Source organism: Phascolarctos cinereus, unplaced genomic scaffold (genome assembly GCF_003287225.1).
Source record: "Phascolarctos cinereus isolate Bilbo 61053 unplaced genomic scaffold, phaCin_HiC Scaffold_5;HRSCAF=322, whole genome shotgun sequence".
NCBI classification, from domain to species: domain Eukaryota; kingdom Metazoa; phylum Chordata; class Mammalia; order Diprotodontia; family Phascolarctidae; genus Phascolarctos; species Phascolarctos cinereus.
In genome coordinates this window covers 263,529,349-263,543,125 of record NW_027555958.1, presented here as the reverse complement: position 1 = coordinate 263,543,125, position 13,777 = coordinate 263,529,349, and the positions used below count along the sequence as shown (strand labels likewise).

At 39.6% G+C, this 13,777-nt stretch overlaps 1 protein-coding gene and 1 pseudogene across 1 annotated transcript in view; one reads left to right on the top strand and one right to left on the bottom strand.

Annotated features, from left to right (window-relative positions):
- The window catches only part of GAS7 (growth arrest specific 7), a 280,930-nt gene that overhangs the window by 235,997 nt on the left and 31,156 nt on the right, over positions 1-13,777 (bottom strand). The gene's annotated exons all lie outside the window — the stretch shown is intronic.
- On the top strand, positions 2,314-2,727 carry LOC110193875 (large ribosomal subunit protein P1 pseudogene; annotated as a pseudogene).

Here is a 13,777-nt window from a genome sequence, read left to right as displayed (position 1 = left end):
AAAATCTAACCTAAAAGTTAAAGGTCCAGATTTTCTGAATTGAGGGAAAAAAAGAACAGTGGCTCCTACTTCAGATAAATTAGGATGCCACAGATACATGTTCTGCCACTTATAAGCTGTAATGTCTTATAAAAACTACTTCCTCTCTTTGAGCCTGGGAATCCCCATCTGTAAAATGGGGGGATTGGACTGAGTAAGTCTCCAAGTTCCATTCTGGCTCTGATACTTTCTGATTCATTACATTTTTAACTTCCTGATTGCCCATTCATTGGAAATTCACAAATTGGTGCTTGAAATAGTTTTCCAGAAGATGGAATACAAGAATACAGGCAGCAACCCATCCAAATTTCCCCAACATTCCCCTCTAAACAGCTTTAAAATCACTCCTCAAAACAAAAGTGGCACAGCCAACAAAAAGTCAGAGTGAGACATTTTTCCAGCCTACAGAAGGTGGGCAGGAGAGGTCTGTGATATGAGGGTGAAAGCCACAGCAGGCAGTGACAGGCCTGGGAGGGGTCTATGACAATAGCAGCAGCAGGCTTTGGGAGCCCAGAAAAGGTAAGACGGTCAGATAACTGACTAGAAAGAGATTACTGGTGACCCTTCACTTACACTTGGTGCATCTAGTGCTGATTGGAAACTCTACTACCTATAGGCAGTTCTGGGTTGCAGTTCCAGGGTGGAGAGGAGCACTTGTGGTTGGCCACAAGAGAGAATGGGCCCTCGTCACAGTTCCAAGGCAGAGAGGAGTGCTAGCACTTGTGGCTGCAGGCAAGCAGGGCACCTGGTTCTGGGGCCAATAGGATCACTAGCACTTGTGGATGCAATGGAGCAGAACCCTTCTTGGTAAAGACCAGAGCACAGATTAGGAAAGCAGTGACCATACCTCTCTTCAGATTACATCACTTTAGAAGCAAATCTCCCAAGCTTGCTCTGAAAAAGCAACACAGGGGCAGCTAGGTGGCGCAGTGGATAGAGCACTGGCCCTGGAGTCAGGAGGACCTGAGTTCAAATCCAGCCCCAGACACTTGACACTTACTAGCTGTGTGACCCTGGGCAAGTCACTTAACCCTGACTGCCTCACCAAAAAGCTATATATATATATATATATACGTATATATATATATATATACGTATATATATATATATATACGTGTATATATATATATATATATATATGAAATAGCGGCACAAAAAAGCCTGAAGCTTGGGACTGTGTCTTCCCATTCCCAGGTAAGAAGAGTTCAACTTTAACATAAAGTTCAGAAATAGGCTGGAAAAATGAACAAACAGCAAAAGAACTTGACCAGAAAAGGCTACTATGGTGGCAGAAGACCAAGATGTAAACTCAAAACAAGACAACAGTGTGAAAACAACTGAGGAAAAAAAACCTCAAAGAAAAATGCCAATTGGACCCAAGCCCAACAAGAATTCCTGGAAGAGCTTTCTTGAGGGTCAGTGGTCCATGAGGACTAATTACTTGATTATAAGCCTATACACATTTTGCTAAACTGGTCTTCGTTTAACCAATAACCCTCACTCAAAAAGTGTTGTTAGCTTGGTCTGTTGTACTACAGTTTATATTCTCCTTGCATAGCTTTCAAGTACCCAGGGTCACCCCCACATGTTCATGAGGAAGCCAAGATGTTGCAAAGAGTTTAATGAAGGATTTGTATGTCACACAAAGCATATAATCACCTCAACAGCTTTCCTTTGTGTAGTGAAGCCATGATTTAGTCAATACAAATGTGGAACATATGAGTAAAGGTGTTAACATTATTAGGAGTGGTAACTGTGCACCAAAGGACAACACCTAGTCCTATAGAGTCAAAAAAAAAATCAGCATGGTCATTACTGGCATCCTAGTTATATAATGTGAAGTATGTCAGCCTTTACTTAATTTTGAAAATGCATTCAAAGTTTTAGTCTTAAAGAACAATAAACATTGAATTAGGAATTCAAATAATAATAAAAAAAGAATTCCTGGCAGAGTTAAAGAAACAGATAAGCGTGGTAGAGGGAAAATCAGCAAAAGAAATGAGAGTGGTGAAAGAAAATTATGATAAGGGACTTAACAGCCTGGGAAATGAGGCACCAAAACATACTGAAGAAAATAACACCTTAAAAAAACAAAATTGGCCTAGTAGTCGAAGAGGCACAAAAAGAGGCACTGAAGAAAGGAACTCTTTAAAAAAGAGATACAGCTCTTCAGTTGTCTGTAAGGTGCTTGGTTATTCTTCGGAAGCTAAGGCCGCTTTGGGGTGACTCCTCACTTCATCCGGTGACTGGCACCACTACAAACAAGTCTCTCCTCATCCTTCTGCTGAAATGGCTGTCTCCAAGCTCGCTTGTATCTACTGTGCCCTCATTCTTCACGACGATGATGTTACAGTCGCGGAGGATAAAATCAATGCCCTCATTAAAGCAGAAGGTGTAAATGTTTAACCATTTTGGCCAGTATTATTTGAAAAGGTCCTGTCCAATGTCAACATTGCAAGTCTCATCTGCAATGTAAGAGTTGGTGGACCTGCCCCAGAAGCTGGTGGTGCTGCCCCTGCTGGAGGGGCAGCTCCTGCCAGCACAGCTGCCCCAGCTGAGGAGAAGAAGAAAGAGGAAGCAAAAAAACAAGAATCCGAGGAGTCCGATGATGACATGGGCTTTGGTCTGTTTGACTAAATATTTTTTGTAACATTAAATAAAAAGCTTAACTCAACTAAAAAAAAAAACAAAAATAAAAAAATAAAAAGAGATACAAAGGCTCAGTGAAGAAAATAATTCCTTAAAAATTAGAATTGGGCAAGTAAAAGCTATGTCTCCATGATGTCTTCATGAGACATCAAGACACAATCAAACAAAGTCAAAAGAATGGAAAAAATAGGAGAAAATGTGACATATCTCATTGTATAAACAACTGAACTAGAAAGTAGATCCAGGGGAGAGAGTTTCAGAATAGGGCAACTAGGTGGTACAGTGGATAGAGTGCTGGACCTGGAATCAGGAAGGCTCATCTTCCTGAGTTTAAATCTTGCCTCAGATACTTAACTAGCTGTGTGACTCTGGACTAGTTAACCTAGTTTGCCTCAATTTCCTCATCTGTAAAATAAGCTGGAAAAGGAAATGGCAAGCTACTCAAGTGTCTTTGCCAAGAAAACCCCAAATAGGATCATGAAGAGTCAGAAATGAATGAGATGAATAAACAAAAATTTAAGAATTACTGAACTACCTGAAAGCCACAATCAAAAAGTGAGCCTAGATATATTTCAAGAAATTATCAAGGAAAACTGCCCCAATATCTTAGAACTGGAGGGTAAAACTGAAATTGAAAGAATCTACCTTAGATCCAAATGTCCCAGGAATATTATAACCAAATTCCAGATCTCCTGGGTCAAGGATAAAATATTTCAAGTGGCCAGAAAGAAACCACTCAAATATCATGGAGCCACAGTCAGGATAATACAAGATTTAGCAACTTCCACATTAAAGGAATAGAGAGAACTTGGAATATTCCAGAAGGCAAAGAAGCTAGAATTACAACCAAGAATAACCTACTCAGAAAAATTGAGAATAATCCTTCAGGGGGGAAAATGGACATTTAATAAAATACAGAACTTCCAAGACTTCCTGATGAAAAGATCAGAGCTGAATAGAAAATCTGACATTCAAACATAAGACTCAAAAAAAGTATAAAAAGGTAAACATAGAAGAGTAATTGTAAGTGGTAGGTGGCGCAGTGCCAAGCCTGGAGTCAGGAAGACTCATCTTCCTGACTTCAAATATGGCTTCAGAGATTTACTAGCTGGGTGACCATAGGCATATGTAAAATGAGCCAGAAAAGGAAAGGGCAAACTACTTCAGCATCTTTGCCAAGAAAACCCTAAATGGAGTCACAAAGAGTTGGATACCTGTATCCCAAAGAGATCATAAAAAAGGGAAAAGGACCCACACATATAAAAATATTTATAGCAGCTCTTTTTGCAGTGGCAAAGAATTGGAAATTGAGGGGATCCCATCACTCTGGGTATGGCTGAACAATTTGTGGCATATGAATGAAATGGAATACTATCATTCCATAAGAAATGGTGAACAGGCAGACTTCAGAAAAATCTGGAAAGACTTGCATGAACTGATGCTTAATGAAGTGAGCAGAACCAGGAGAACACCATACACAGTAACAACAAAATTGTGCAACAGCTGACTGTTAGACGTAGCTCTTCTAATTCAATGATTTAAGACAATTCCAAAAGACTCATGATGGAAAATGCTATACACATACAAAGAAAGAATTATGGAATCTGAATGCAGATGAAAGCATACTCTTTGCTCTTTTTTTGTTTTGTTTTTTCTTTCTCGTGATTTTTCCCTATTGTTCTGATTTTTCTTTCACAACATGACTAATGTGGAAATATGTTTACTATATATTGTATTAAATATTATATAATATTATATATATGCTATACATGTATAGCCTATTTCAGATTGCACACTGTCTTGGGGGTAAGGGGATCGAGGGGGAAAATTTAGAACTCAAAATCTTATAAAAGTGAATGTTGAAAACTAAAGTTGGACATGACTGAAAATGACTGAACAACAACAACAATAACAAGATACTCAATAAAGTTAAATTATTTATATTCCTATATGTAAAGATGATACATGTAACTCCTAAGAACTTTAGTTATGGCAGTTAGAAGGAGTCTACATAAACAGAGGGCATGAATGTGAGTGGATTATGTTGGGATGACCTCAAAAAAGGAGTAAAAGAGTGAAGAAGAGGGATACATTGAGAGAAGGGGGAAGGAAATTGAGGAATGGGGAAAATTTTCTCACATAAAAGAAGCAAAGAATGGGGAGATTTTACAGTGGAGGGGAAAATGGGAGATGTGGTAGGTAATGCTTGAACCTCACTTTCATCAGAATTGGTTCAAAGAGGGAAGAATACACGCGTGCGCGCACACACACACACACACACACACACACTCAGTTGGGTAGAAAAATCTATCTTATCCAATAGGGAAATAGGAAGGGAAGGGGATAACAGATATGGTAGGGGAAGGGCAAATTAAGGAAGACGGTGGTCAGAAGCAAAACAGATTTTTGAGAAGGGATGGGGGGGTTGAGAGAAAGAGAGAGAGAGAAAGGATAAACAGAAAAAATGGAATGAGGGGAAATGCATAGTAATCATAAATGTGAATATAAATGGGATGAGCTCACCCATAAACTGGAAGTAGATAGCAGAATGGATTAGAAACTAGAATCTAATAATGTTGTTTACAAAAGACACACTTGAAACAGTAAGACACATATACAGTTAAAATAAGGATCTGGAGCAAAATTTATTATGCTTCAGCTGTAATAAAAAAGGCAGACAAAGCAAAAGTAAACACAAAGTTATTTAAAAGAGAAAATCGGGGAAACTACATTTTGTTAAAAGGTACCATAGCCAATGAAATAATATTTTCAAAAATTATAACAAGTTTCTCTGGTAAAGGAGTCATTTTCCAAATATATGGGGAACTAGGTCAAATTTATAAAAATAAGAGCCATTCCCCAATTGATAAATAGTCAAAGGATATGAACAGGCAGTTTTCACAAGAAAAAACTCAAAGTTCTCTATGGTCATATGAAAAAAATGTTCTGAATCACTACAGACCCATTACTAGGTCTGTATCCCAAAGAGATTTAAAAAAAAAAAAAAAAGGAAAGGGACAAAAATATTTATAGCACCTCTTTTTGTGGTGGCAAAGAATTGGAAATCAAGGGGATAGCCATCAATTGGGGAATAGCTGAACAAGTCATGGAATATGATTGTGATGGAGTACTATTGTGCTACAATTAATGAAACAGGGAGACATTCCCCAGTTGACAAATAGTCAAAGGAAATGAGCAGGCAGTTTTCAGAAGAAGAAATCAAAGATACTGATAGTCACATGAAAAAAATGTTCTAAATCATTACTGATTAGAGAAATGTATATGAAAACAACTCTGAGACACCCCCTAACACCTATCAGATTGACTAATATAATAAGAAAGCAAAATGACAAATGTCATAAGGGATGTAGGAAAATTGGTACACTAATGCATTGTTGTTGGAGTTGTGAATGGATCCAACTGTTCTGGAGAGCAGTTAGGAACTATGCTCAAAAATCTATAGAACTATGCATAACCTTTGACCCTGCAATACAACCACTAGGTCTATGTACTCAAAAGATCAAAGAAAAGGGAACAGGATCTGTTAGTACAAAAATACATATGGCAGCTCTTTTTATGGTAGCAAAGACTTGGAAACTAAGGAGATGGCCATCAGTTGGGGACTAGCTGAACAGGTTGTGGAATATGATTATGATGGAATACTATTGTGATATAAAAAATGATGAGCAGGATGTTTTCAGAAAAACCTGGTTATACTCTTCCCATTCAAAAAATGAAAGGAAAGATTTGACAGTGGTAGTGCATGCCTTTAAATCTCTGCTGCTGGAGAGGCTGAGAGTTCTGAGTTGTTGTGGGTTAAGCTGACTGAGTGTCCCCACTAAATCCTGAACTGATATGCTTAGCCCTGGAGGGTGGGGTGTTCTGTATATATTGCCATATGTGGTCATAGCATCAGGAGATTATGCTTCATTATTTCTCTTTGTCAAAAGGAAATTCTTTTTCAAAACATTTTTTTTAAGAAAGGAAGAACAGATTTCTGGGGTCACATGGCCTGCACTCCTAAAAGTGGTATCTTATGGGCTATGCCCATCTATAACCCCTGCCTCAGTGGGCAGAATGCCCTGCTGACTGAATTTCCCCTTCAAAAGTTGAGAAAGTCAAGGAGATGAAACTTGATGTATTCAGGTAGAAGGATTGGGCAGGGAAGTATATTGAAGAAAGCACTCAGTCCCTTCTGTGTTACTAAAATATTTCTGGCAATTAAATTTCCTGTCCAGACTATGGTTTTTGACTTAAAGAGGAGACATAGCCAGTGCACCATTAAGAGAAAGTCAGGTAATAAATTGGAGGTTAAAATCTACTGATATCCAACAAAACCTCATTTTAACAAAATGGTTCCCTCTCCTCTGAATTAAGCCTCTAGAATTTGTATTAACGAGCAGAGGAACAGACATATTTGAGTTTTATCTCCTCTCCCTTAACTCTTCCTGTTTGCTTATGTAAGTAGTAAGATACCTGTGGTAATTTTAGCTGTGAAATCTGAAGGCACAGCAGGAGTGAAAAGGATAGGGAGCCCAGATCCTGAAAAATCTTAATTCAGAGAAGGAATTGCATGTTCATTTTAGGCCTGAAATCATAAGGCTCAAAGAGTTTTCCTACAGCTATGGAGTTTGTGGGAGCAGTGATGTTTTTCTTACTAACAGTGTTACTTTTAGGGGAAGACCTGGAGGAACAAAGCAATGAGTTTGGTAGACAAAAGATGGATGGCACCTCACTTTCTTTACCATTGGCACTAGAACCCACTCTCCTCTCTTTCTCAAATGCAAAAGCATAAGTTAGAGGCTGTCTATCTGTTTAGCTATAGAATCTCAAAGTTTAGAAGATCTTCAGCAGCAATCTAGTCAAATCCATTATCTGTTTGAGAATCCTCTACCTGTCAAGTGATTGTCTAATCTTCGTAGTACATTTCCACTTCTGAACGGCTTTTAGGAAATCTTTCCTTACATCTAGACAAAATCTGCCTCTCTCCAATTTCCATCAGTTGCTTCCAGATCTGCTCTCTGGAGTCAAGCGGAACAAATTTCATCCCTCTTCCATCTGACAGAGCTTCAAATACCTGAAGGCAGCTAGTAGGTACCATATCACCCCATCTCCTCTTATTCTTGTTAAATATCCTTGGTTCTTTCAAGTTGGCCATTTTGGCTGAAACATAAAAGTGAGTGAAAGAAAATCATGTTCAATAAGCCTGGAAAGGTAGGATGGAGCCTGGCTTTCCAGCATAGGCTTTCACCAAAAGTGAAGATTGTCTTTTAGCCCAGACACAAGGGGGAACCACTGGAACTTTTAGAACAGGGGAGAAACATGGTCAAGCCAGTGCTTTAGAAATATTAAATTGGAAGCTGGGAGTGGAGGATGAAGGTGGAGGCTAAGGAAGAGAACTGAGGCTAAGAAAAAGATGAAGAGGACCATTGTCTCCTCACACAGTCAACACTCTTAAGTTAAGGCCTCCAATCACCTCTCAATTTAAGTTAATTCTGACAAAAAGCAGAGAAATGAATAATTTACTGGCTTAACTTACTGATAATTACACACTTTAAAAAGTGGAAGAAAAGATGAACAGTTACTATTTGGTAAATGACTCTGACCAACAACGAGGAACTGGTTTTTGAAGTAGAAATGAAGAGATTCTTGGGAAGAGACTTAGAACTGGTAAGGAACAGAAAGGGAACTCTGTGCCATATTTGTGATCAGTTTCCCGACTTCTCATTTATTTCCTTCTTCTGGAAGTCATAAATTTCTTTCTAGTCAGTTTCTTCCCCACCATACTAACTGACCCTTAGGCTTTTCAAAATCACCACTGACCTCAATTCTTATCAAGGCTAAGGGTCTTTTGTGAGTCCTTATTCTCATATTTCATCATTAAACATTCTTGACCAGTGCTGGAGGCACTATATTGTAGGCATAGGTATTGCACCGTCTAGAGTGCTAGATTTGGAGTCAGGAAGATCTGAGTTCAAATCCTGTCTCAGATACTTGCTGGTTGTGTGACCCTGGGCAAGTCACTAACTCTCTTTAGGCCTCAATTCACTGTCAAATGAGGATTATAACACCTACCTCACAAGGTTGTTTTGAGAATCAAATGAGATCATGCATAAAGCACTTAGCCTTAAACTGTCATCAAAGTCCTAACTTTTTTTTTTAAATAAATACCACTTCCTTAAAAAAATAACAAAAACAAGCAAAAAACCCTATCACTTTGCTTTGACCCTGGGCTGGTTGTAGAATCTTGATAACTATCATCTCTGTCCTTCCTACCCTTTATCCAGTACGTAACCATATCATGTTACAACTTCCTTTGAAAGCTGTCATATCAGTTCTTGGATTGTGATTATGATTCGGTACCAGAAGATCAGGGTTGGGGGAATGGCTATCATCAGTGCCACTATGTGGGTAATGAGTCAAGTCACCCTGTCTCTGATCCTCAGATTTCTCAACTGTAAAATGAGAATTGGCCTCTGAGTCAGGGAAAGTGGAAGAGGAGGTTGCACCTTTGAATCTTACCTCTGACACATACTGGCTTTTTAACCCTGAGCAAAGACACTTCATTTCTCAGCTCTCTAAAAACGCAAATTTCATAACAGTTTGCCAGTCTGCATTAGTAGAGGAATTTTCCTCCCCAGCTTCTCTACACCAACTAAATGAAGGTGCAAAACAAACAAAAATGAGAATAACATTTGTACTTATTTCATCAACGATAAAGCATTACCTACATGGGATGTTCCTGAGTGCATGGAAAAAGTGTGTATGTGGACGTGTGTGCATGCACAAGTACAATCTCTTTTCTTGCTTTGACTTTTAAGTCCTTAAAGTCACCATACCTCTTTCAGTTTCTTTTGCATAATTCAGTATTGTTTTAACTAAGGGATGGTATCCTTTTTTGTGATCTCTGTTCCTACTATATTTAAGGATGTTGGGGATGTTTGACTTATTTGCTGAGTTAAACAAGAAGGGAGAAATAAAATAAGCATTTATTGAGCACCTACTATGTGTCAGGCACTGCAGTAAGTACTTTTACAAATATCTCATTTGATCCTCACAACACTCTCTGAGGTGAGTGCTATAATTATCCCCATTTTACAGTTGAGGAAACTGAGGCTGACAGAGGTTACATGACTTAATGACCAAATTTCAGAGTACTAGAGCTGTAGGAAATAATTCATTATGAGCTTTCATTTTATAGAAGATGAAGCAGACAGAAGGAGACTGTGTCTTGCCCAGGGAGACATAGTTAGGCAATGACATGGCTGGACCTTAAAAGCAGGTTTCGTTGATTCTTAACTCCTTGTACTATACCAGCGATATAAAGAAGGTGGTTGTTTTTTTTTTTAAAGGCTTTTTTCTTCCTTCCAGCACAAACATAGGTGAGCCAAAGCAGCTTAACACATTATTACCAGATATCAGTCAACCCCATCAGCCAAAATGCTTTTTAAAGAAACATTTCTGAGTCATTAATGCACAAGCTGACAACTCATATTGCGAATAAATTCTTTTCTGGTTTTCTCATGAAATGTCTATCTACTTAGTATATTGCAAGCCTCCTGGGCAAATGCTACAGGCATCAGAAGGGATGGTTTACTTTGCTGTTTACTACAGAAGCTCATAAAGCCTAGGAATTTTCCAGTGTTGAAGTTCAGTTGAGGCCTAGGGAAGTCAGCTTGATGGAGGAGGGAAACCTTGAAAAGCCTGCTAGGCTGGTACTGCATTCCTCTTCACAAGGTATTCCCAAGGCTAATGCTATTTAGTAAACAACATAGTACCAAGGAAAGGAACCCAACTAGATGATGTCCTCGGACCTATTTGCATTTTTTCAATAGGCTGTGCTGTCTTCCTTTATGAAACTTGATGGCCAATAAAAAAAATTTAGTGAGTAACTGCTGCAGGGTGGAGGAAGATGTCATTTAACTCAATAAGTATTTATCAAATGGCTACTATGGGCAAGGTATTCTATGGGTTATACTAAGATAAAAGCAGTGCTGGCAAAAAAACCAAACCAAAACAAAACAAAAAGCAGGCAAGGAAAGTGGGTGGGTGAGGCCACCAGGGAGGAATTACTGTTTTGAATCAATTTTCTTCTATTCCCCTCTCTCTCTTCATAACCACAATCCAATCCTTCCCTTGATTCTTTTGATTCAATTTAATTCTTGCCCTTCTAATGTTCTAAACTAATGTTGACCCTTGGTTTTCTGAACCAGAGGCAAAATCTGTACCCTCCACCCAGCCCCCTACAAGTTCAGACTACAAAGAGATGAAAATAAATCACAAAGTTCAGCATATAGGAAAGGGGACAAAGTAATTGTACCCATTTTGCCTTGGAGGTTGGGGGTGAAGGGGTACAGCCTTGGGAAACCCCCTCCTGGAACTCTCCTAGAATTTTCCCACTGGCTCAAGGAAGTCTCTAGCATTTGCCTGAGGCTATATTCCACTCAACTGGCCTTTAAGTGCCCCTATGCCCAACCTCCCAATTCTCTGTTACCCTAAACCTAGCCCAGCCCTCCATTGTCTGTTACCTCCAAATGGCCCCCACCCTACTTTCCACCCTTGATCCTATCTAGACCCCATTCCCAGGCTGCTTTCAACCTCCAGTCACCCCAGCCTACTGGCCACCCCCATCAAGATCCTCCCTAGATGCCCCCCTCCAGTCACCCCAAACTACTTGGCCACTCCTAGATCCCTCCCATAGTCTTTCTGGATATAAGATCTATCTCACCTCCATTAAAGTGCTCAGATTCTTAAAAATCTAGTCAATAGCTGAGATTCACTCTAGTCCACTGGTCAATAAGCATCACATATGTTTCAGATTCTTTGAGTCTGGCCAATATGGCAGACCTCTAATAAACCTTGTCTTTGGCTGAAAGAAGGCTTGGGTTGAATTCACTCAGACAGGACCTGTGTGTTGATACTTTGGGTTCCTAGCACCCCTAAACCCCAAAGAGGTGTAGAGTTTTGGCCAAACCTAAACTAATCTAATCTCTTCCCCCAATTTTAATCCCTAAAGGCATTGGACTAAAAATTATAAAACTGATGTGATTTTTTTTTCCCTCTTATACTTTCTACTGAAAGCTGATTCAGGTTTCTCATTTGTAAAATGGAGATGATGGGGATGGGATCTGAACTCCTAAAAAGAAAAGACCATGTCTTTGGGATTTGGACCCAGAAAGGAAAAGCCCCTGGACTTTCCCACTGTGGCACAGATCCCTGGCTTTCTCCTGAAGCTCATCTCAGTATAATCCTTCCAAGCTGTCCTAGCATTGTGGCTTGGACCCTGCCCCAGTCGCCAGTGGTTATCTCTAACCTAGCTCAGACCCTCATTGTTTGTACCTGGTCCTACCTTAGACTGCCACTCCCAGATTCCATCGAGACCCCTTCCAGGTCCCAGGCATTCACCTGGGGCACCCAGCCCTTCTGGGTCCTTCTCTCCTCCTAGTCACCCCAGCTATTGGCCACTCCTTGATAAGTGTCCATCTTGCCCCCATTAAATTGCTCAGATTCCTTAAGAGTCTGGCCTAGTTGTCCATATGAGTGTCACAAATGCTCAGATTCTTAAAATCTGGCCAATAGCGCAGATTCTTAAAATGTTGCCTACCTTAATCATGTTTTAATAAACCTTGTGTCTGACTGAAAGAAAGCTTCAAAGTGAATTCATTTGAGGCAAAAAAAAAAAAAACCAGTGAAGGGGAAACAGGGGAAGGTGAGAGGGAATGAGGAAATCTTATTCTCATAGGATTTGGCTTAAGGAGAGAATAACATACACACTCAATTGGGTATGGAAATCTGTCTTACCCTACAGGAAAATAGGGGAGGAAGGGGACAAGAGAGCAGAGGGATGATAGAGAGAAGAGCAGATTGGGAAAGGGGTAATCAGAAGGAAGTACTTCTGAGGAGGGACAGGGTCAAAAGAAAGAATAGAATAAACGGGGGGGGGCAGGATAGGATTAAGGGAAATAGAGTTAGTTTTTCACAACACGTCTACTATGGAAGTGTTTTGCATAACTGCACATGCAAGGCCTGTATTGACTTGCTTGCCTTTTCAATGAGGGGGTGGGGTGGGAGGAAGGGAGAAAGTTTGGAACCCAAAATTTTAAAAACACATGTTTAAAAAAATGTTTCCACATGCAACTGGGAAATAAGAAATACAGGAAATGAGGTACAGAAATCTATCCTGCCCTACAGGAAAACAGAAGGGGAAGGGGATAAGAGAAGGGGGGGGGAGATAGAAGGAAAGGCAGACTAGGGGAAAGGGTATTCAGAATGTATGCCAACTTGGGGTGGGGGAGGGGCAAGATGGTGTGAAAATTTGGAATTCAAAATCTTGTGGAAGTAAATGTTGAAAACTAAAAATAAATAAATTTATATTTTTTTTTAAAAAGAGTTATCTCCTTTCAAAGTGGAAAAGTGAAGCCCTAGATGACTACTTGTCAGGTGTACTATAGTGGAGATTCCTTTTGGGATATGGGTGGAATAGATGGATTCTGAGGTCCCTACTAAATCTAAAATCCTGTGATGATTCTACCTTTAGATTAGAGATCAAGTACAGAACTTGTGTTCTCTGCCATACTGCCTCTGTTTAAATCAATTAAACCACCCCACCCCATTAAAACTGAATGTCAAAATGCTGAACTCTTATTCCTCAATCAGATGAAAACATTTCTTTATTGAAGTGATCATAGGTTTGAGTCTAAGTCCAAATAAGGCTTTGCTCATTTAGAGTGACAATGTAAAGAAAGCTTTAGATTTTCTAAGGAAATGTGGTCACACCCTGTGAATCTTCTACAAAATATAGAACCAATTTGTACAGGAGACATTAAGTCCCTAACATCAGAATGTCCTAGCTAAAAACCTTGGCCGTGGTCTCCTTGAGTCTCCTTCCTCTCCTCCCTCAGTTGGCGGAATACCACAAGAATTTCTCAGGACCAGAGTATTTTGGACCTTTCTTCTTCCCCATCACCCTAGCAATATTCCCAGAATAGCTGACAGCAGTTTCAGTGTCAAGATCAGGAACTAAGAACAGATTAATGAGATGAGGAAAACAGATTCAAGACTCTACAAAGAGCCAAGCCAAAAAGCTACA